The sequence below is a fragment of the Petaurus breviceps genome, unplaced genomic scaffold (genome assembly GCF_028583685.1).
Source record: "Petaurus breviceps papuanus isolate PSGF00001 unplaced genomic scaffold, PetGlider_PUasm1.0 185, whole genome shotgun sequence".
NCBI lineage: Eukaryota > Metazoa > Chordata > Mammalia > Diprotodontia > Petauridae > Petaurus > Petaurus breviceps.
In genome coordinates, this window is record NW_027185797.1 from 17,961,419 (window position 1) to 17,969,075 (window position 7,657).

General features: G+C 39.8%; 1 pseudogene; it reads left to right on the forward strand.

Moving 5' to 3' along the window:
• The first annotated feature begins 4,212 nt into the window (after positions 1–4,212).
• LOC138161465 (large ribosomal subunit protein eL29 pseudogene) lies at positions 4,213–5,076 on the forward strand (annotated as a pseudogene).
• Positions 5,077–7,657: the final 2,581 nt, after the last annotated feature.

Below are 7,657 nucleotides of genomic sequence, written 5' to 3' on the forward strand. Positions count from 1 at the left end.
ACAGATTAATTTTCATTTGCATAACCAATCCCACAGAAATATAGTGTCTGGGTAGTTGATCGAAAGCTGGCTTTGAGACCAGGAATATCTAGGATCAAGTCTTATCACTGCCACATACTTGTTGGATGATCATGGCCAAGTCCCTTAAAGTTATAGTGAGCCCTGGCAACTCTCCAAAGCTCTATGTTGCAGTGCAGATGACGATCGGAGCTGATAGGAGAAATTTTCTCACTCCTGAGAGTTACCTACACCAATGAAATCACAAGTCTAGACATCCCCCTCCCCCCAGAAAAGATTCATGGAACATTTACAATATACAAGATAATGTTAGGTGCTGGAAAGACATACAAAAGAATGAAAAACAGTACCTTTCATCAAGGAGCTTGCTTACATTCTACGGGGTGATGCTGACCTGCTCCTTTTGAGATCAAATAGCCACTGATCTCCAGCCTTCTGAAAACTGTTCTTGTCTAAGGCAATAAGACCATGTCACCAGCCTGATGACGATTGCTTGTCTTTCTCTGTGTTCATGGGAGGAATGCGATTCATGTACAAACTCCTCTCTGCACACAGAGAGATGGAAATGAAAGGCTATGAGAGCATAGCCCTGTTTGACGCGACTTAAGACCAGGATTCCATATGAAATGGGCACTAAGTGGCACAGTGGGTAGAGTGTCAGGCTTGGAGTTAGGAAGACTCATCATCTTGAGTTCAAATCTGACTTCAGACACTTACTAGCTGTGTGACCTTGGACAAGTCACTTAAATTCATTTCCCTCAGTTTCTTCATCTGTAAAATGAGCTGGAGAAGGAAATGGAAAACCACTTTTGTATCTTTGCCAAGAAAATCCCCAAAGGGATCACAAAGAGTTGGACTCAAGTGAAAAATGAAACAGCAACTATATATGGAATGTGTCCATTATTGCTAAATCTGGTTTTAGAAGTACTGAGTGCTTTACTTTTTAAATTAAATTTTGTTTTTAATTAAAAATTACTTTCCTTTTCCTCTTGCCTTTCTTTGAGGAAAAAAGGGAAGAACAAAGCCAGAATAACAAATATTCATAGTTAAGCAAAAGTCATTAGTTAAGCAAAACTGGAAAACTCCAAAAAATATATGTTTACTTGAGCACCCTGATTGCATTGTAGATACAGGGACCACAGAAGCCACAAAACTTAGGAGCTGTGCCAGGCTCCTTCACTTTTCCGTACTGAACCCACAACCATATATTAGAGCTAGAATAGACTACAGAAACCATCTAGCTCAATTCTCTAATTTTCCAGATGAAGAAATAGAGACCTTGAGAGGCTAATTGACTTTCATGGGCTCATAGATCTAGGACAGGAAAGAACGTTGGAGTCATCTAGTCCAACTCTCATTTTACAGATGAGGAAACTCAGACTTGGGGAGATTAAATGACTTGTCCAAGGTCACCTAGGTTGTGAGTATAAGAGGTAGGATTTGAACCCAGGTCCTCTGTCCCCAAAACCAATGTTCATACAACTATACCAAGCTGCTTCTTTGCTACCAAGGAAATGGCATACTCTGTATGCTAAGTTTTGAACTCTGACCCAAATCAAATATTTTTTTCATTGTGCCATGTTGCTTGGTTTCTACTGAATTCAAGGCTGATGAGAGATCCTTAAATGCTACAGATAGTCTTAAGATTCTTTTGCCTATGTAATGGCGGTGGAATAAAACATGATATTTAATAAATCTAATAGAGTTAACCTGAGAGTCAACCCTAATAAGTCATGAGTAATTTGTACCGCAATAGTGAATTTGAATGAAAATTTATATACACGAAGTGGGACAAAAGATATCATCAAAGAGATGAATGACCAGGAAAGGAGGTGAGTTAATCATGTAGTAAAAACAAGGAATAATAGATGGGAAGTTCATGGACTTCATTGATACCCAGGCAATGTCAAGAGACCAAGAAAAAGACTTCCTCTTTCTCTTCCCCTGACTCCAGACTAGTAGGCATACCCATTACTGAGGATTTGATCTGCGCTTTATTGAGGATTTATGGGAAGACACAAACAAGATTCAGAGGATGGGAAAGCATGCATAGGTTGCCATCCTCATGACTGGAGAGGGGACTCACATTGATGAAATCATGGCTCCACTAAAGTATTAAAACAACAGAAAAAGATTCATTCATTCATTCATTGCTTTTTGGAGGGCAATTGGGATTAAGTGACTTGCCCAAGTTCACACAGCTAGTTTTTGTGTTAAGTGTCTGAGGTCAGATCCGAACCCAGGTCCTCCTGACTCCAGGGCCAGTGCTCTATTCACTGCGCCACCTAGCAGCCCCTAAAATACTTAATCTTGAACCTATAAGTATATATATGTATCCAACATATACCTACATGAGTTTGCTGCCTGAAGCATAGAAATATCCTGCCTTCATGTGTATATAAAATGTTAAATTATTGTATACATATGTGTGTATTGTATCATTTTGCATTTCATATACATGCCCTTGTCAGAAATAACATGTTCAATAAATACCTCTTTTTTTCTAAAGGAAAAACTGAAGGCAGGATGAAATGTAGAATAATTAAATTCTCCCTGGCATCCTGAGATTTTCAATGAGTTTTTAAGCAAAGCAAGAAGACTCTCCAGAGGAAATAACATGAAACACCATTGAGATTGCCTTTGATTACTGATGCCACAGCCTTTTGTAATCTTTCAACCTTTCTCTCTTTCTGTAAAATAGACTCATGCAGTATGTAGAATCAGTACAGTTCATGGCAAATAGAAAAGCCTTCAATAACTTTCTCTGACATAGTAGATTTCCTGCAAACCTTCCCTATAGGGTTTACCAAGGTGGCTAATTTTTCTTAATGTTAAAAAGAAAACAGATTATCTATGAAGAGGTGAAATCTGTCACCTTTGGGGTTATTGATTTTGTGCATTGACTTTTGTCCTTGGCTATCTCACTTTAATTAGTGTGCCATTTCCTTGGTAGAAGGTAAGCTCTTTGGCCTCCCATCGATAAAATTCATGCAGTGTTATAGAGCTTGCTTTTTGCCCTTTTACATCATTCCAACATAAAGTTCGTTCAGATAAGATCATCTTTGACTGAGTCCAAGAAAATAGACGAGTATGTATCACTGGTATTTGGTTACCTTTGTAGGTAATGAAGGGAAAAATAACCACCTTTCACCCTTTCTTCTATAGAACAAAGGTTATACTCGTACTAAGACTCTTGGTCATACCTCTTCCTAATAAAACACCATATTAACGGAAGATACTTGCCTAAAGTACATTATAAACTAATGAACCTGTGGGGTGCCCCTTTCTCATTGCTCTGGTAAGCTCTTTCTTCCTAATACCGGGGGCACATGCATGAGAGGGGGTCTGATTCAGGATCTAAGCAGCACCACACAAGCCATGGAAAGGATGTATGCTTAGATTCATGAAGACCTATGCTGAAACTTGACCATGTTCAGGGAGGCATGCACCCTGAGGCATTGGCCCCAGAATAAAGATACTGAAATAGGATGGAGCTAACACTAGAGATCAGGGCCAGAAAGGCTCATGTGCCCAGGTGTCCCGTCCAGCGGGACCAAGTTATTCGTGGGGTCGAGGAGGACCCAGCCTGCAAAGGAATGGGTGGGAAAGAAAGAGAGAGTGAGACCAAGCGAGTTTTTGTCAAGGTCTGATTTTATTATGCTAAAGCAAAGCATATATACTCTTGGGGGATGAGGAAGTAGAGAAAGGGGGGAGGGAGGGGGGTTTCCATGGATAACAACTGAAACTTCTGTGGTTGTAGTAACTGATCCGCAGTTGTAGCAACCAAAACTTCTGCAGTTAGAACATCGAGTACATTTCCTGGTCGGTCGATTCTCAGGACAGGGTATTCGGGGGTGTAGCTTTCTTACGGGGGGAAGGGTACTTGGCCCTAAGGCCTTCGCTCCCAACACCCAGGAGCAGGCCATACTTCTCCCTTCATTTGGTGCTGGGAGATATTTGAATTGCATCAATCTGGGGGAAAGGAGAATTCTTTTTTTTTCTTCTTTGATTCTGAACTTAAGAAATAAAGCATTTCTATAACATAGTAGAATGGGAAAAAAAAGATTGTGCATGAAACTATAAATCTATTATGTACAACTTGCTATTCCTTTTAAATATATGATAAAGTTTTATGTAACTTTCTTTTTTCCTCCTTTTGTCTCCCTCCCTTCCCTGCCTTAGAAATGGCTACCAGATTTTCCTCCCACACGGCCCTTATTTCCCACACTGCCCCGCACTTCTTCCTTCTTTCTCTCTCCCTTTGGCCTCTTCCAGTTGGTGGAGTGCCTGTTAGCGCAGGCTGCGGTGTAAAGATGGCTAAGTCTAAGAACCATACCACTCACAACCAATCACGAAAATGGAAGAGAAATGGCATCAAGAAACCTAGGTCACAGAGATACGAGTCTCTGAAAGGGATCGACCCCAAGTTTCTGAGAAATATGTGCTTTGCCAAGAAACACAATAAAAAGGGGCTGAAGAAGATGTAGGCCAACAACGCCAAAGCCATCAAGGCCCGAGCAGAGGCCATCAAGGCCCTGAGCACCAAGGCCTCCAAAGCCAAGCTCCTCAGGCACAAGATCCCCAAGGCCAGCGCCTGGCGTGCTGGCCACAAGATGGCTACCAAGCATCCAGGTCCTAGGATCAGCATCAAACGTCCAGGCTCCAGGATCACAAAGCCTGACTCTAAGTTTGCCAGAACCACTAACCCCAAGTCTACCAAGCCCACTGACCCCAAGGCTGCCAACCCCACTGACCCCAAGGCTGCCAAGTCTGCCGCCAAGGTCAGTAAGTCAGATCCTAAGGCTACCAAATCTGGCCCGAAGGCCACCAAATCTGATGCTAAGGCCACCAAGTCTGACCCCAAGGTCGCCAAGTCTGATTTCAAGGCTGCCAAGTCCGATCCCAAGGCAGCCAAGTCTGATTCTAAGGCTGCTAAGCCTGCTGAGTCCAAACCCAAAGATGCTGGGGCTAAAGCTGCTGGTCCCAAGCCTTCAAAATAGATGCTTCAGAGCAGAAGGACTTGTTTAAAGCTAAAACTCCCTTTTTTCCCAGTCAGGATATGATTATTCACTATTTTGTACAAATAAAGAAAATGGTGAGTTATAAAAAAAGAAATGGCTACCATTAGATACAAATATGTATGTATGTATGTATATGTGTACATATATAAGCACACACACATATACATACACACACACACACACATATATATATATATATATATATATATATATATAAAACTATTCTACACATACTTCTCATTATCGGTTCTTCCTCTGGATGCAGATAGCATCTTCCTTTACAGGTCTTTTGCAGTCAGTGTATCCATAATAGTCAAAATGACTTAGTTTCTCAAAGTTGTTCTTAAAACAATATTGCTGTTACTACATACAATGTTCTCTTGGTTCTGGTCATTTTGCTCTTCATTATTTTGTGCAATTCTATTTATGTTTTTCTAAAAATCATCAAGATCTTTCTTAATGACTTAGTGTCCATGGAAAGGGAACAATTCCTGAGTTGGATGGAGGGTTTCAAGCATGAACCTGTTCCATGCTTTTTGTCAGGTTAAACAACAAGCTATATTCAATGTCTTGCTGCCCTGACTGCTTGCAGAGGAGCTGAGAAGCCCTTTTGGAAGAAGGTGTGAGCTAGATGCTGATGTTCTCAGGGTCTCCTGGGAGCATGTCAGGATGCCCCTCTCCCCATCAGGTCTTCCTGATTCAAGTCTGGTTCTCCAGCTGTAATGACGTGATAACTTTCCATAGACATGGAAGGCTATACCTTGTTCCAAAGGAATAGACTAGATAAAGTAAGGTGGGTAGGAGTAGCATTATATACTTAGATATTTTATGTGTGGAAAAAAATTTAGGAATTGGGCTAGAGGGGAAGTAGGATGTTGACTAGTTGGTTGAAGATCACCAGATGGAGAAACATAAGCGATATTGTTGTGGGAGTCTTATAAACCACCTGAAGAGGAGGAAATAAATGAGGAGTTCAGGAAACCTTAGCAATTGGCATTGAGGAACAACAAAATAGGGATGGGGGACTTTAGTCATCTGGGCATCAGCTGGAGCTCACTCCCTGCCAAGAATATTCTTGACTTTTCTTGATTTTATTCTTCAGAAGGTGAAGGAAGGAAGTGAAATAGGTAACTTGAGCCTGTTCCCATCAGCAAGGAAGAACTGGTTACCAAAGCTAAAATGGAACCACTCTGGGAAATGACCATTCTCACTTAGTATTCTTGATGAAAAAGGTGAGGAAGGTCAGGCACATCACCTGCTCTGATAGCCACTCTAGATTTAAGGGCAGTAGGCTTAAAATCAGAGAGAGAATGTAGAAGGTCCCAGAGTTTTAAATTTGGTAGGAGAAATCAGCATGAGAATAATGGGAAGTTCTCAGGTATGAAATTCTGAACCTGGAAATAGAAACAATTCTGACGAGGAAGAAAAATGAAACCTTTTCGTTAAGCTGATATAGATGCAAAATGGAATCATTTTCCAGCATGGAATTTATAAAAATAAATGTTAATAGATAGATTTCATTTTTATATCTTGTAGATTTTCCTCTATACCCATCCCCACCTAGAGAATCATCTCTTCTAACAAAGATTTTTTTTAAAAAAGTGAAAGAAGTTTTAAAAATTCAGTAAAATTGATCAATGCATGGGGAAAATCTAGTGTTTTATGTGGTTTCATATCTGTAGATCTCTCCCTAACAACCCTGACAACCTATTAAAAGGTGCTGAGGGAGTTTTTTCCTTATATCTTTTCTTTGGGGTCACAGCTTAGATCATATACACACATACATAATACATATATGTATACACATACATAAACATGTATTTGTGAATATATGTATGTATGTGTATATATGTATGTATATATGTATGTATGTGTGTGTATATATATGTATATATATATATGATGGAAGCAAAAGCAGCTAATAAACACATGGGGAAGGGTGATAATGCTCCAAAAGAGTTGGGGATGATAATGAATTATAAAGATAAAAATTTCTTGGAGTTGTTTTTCTTAGCTAAACTAAGGTTCAGAACAATTTTGGAGAATAGGGAATTGAATCACTTCCCTGGGTGGTCAGGATAACAATAATGGATGAACTTTTTTTTTTCTCTGAAAAGGTGAATGATTTTCAGATAGGAAAGGTTGAAAAAAAATGGGTAATAGTGAGCTAAAACCCAGATATTATGAAGGTGGGATATGGCATATCAAATTTAGAGAATAACTATTAGTCATATTGACTGGGAGTATGGAATGCAAGAGTTGGATATACACAATTAAGGCCTTAAAGGTCAGGAAAAAGAAATTAGTATCTTATTTTGGAAGGAATAGGGACTCATTAAAGAGTGTGGAGTAGGGGAGTGACATGGTTAGACCAATTCTTAGATTGATAGATTAGAATGGGAGGTTATGTCAATAGTTGAGTGGAAGGGTAATGAGGACCTAAACTGACAGTGCTAGTTTGAGAAGATGGAAAAAGGAAAAAGAGGGAAACAATATATGTTGTTCTTTTTGACTTTAACAAAGCTTGACAACTAGATGTGAGACATGAAGAAAGGGAAAGAATCAAAGAAAATCTGACTTTTTAAACCAGGATTCTTTTTTTTTGGTGGGGGGGGAAG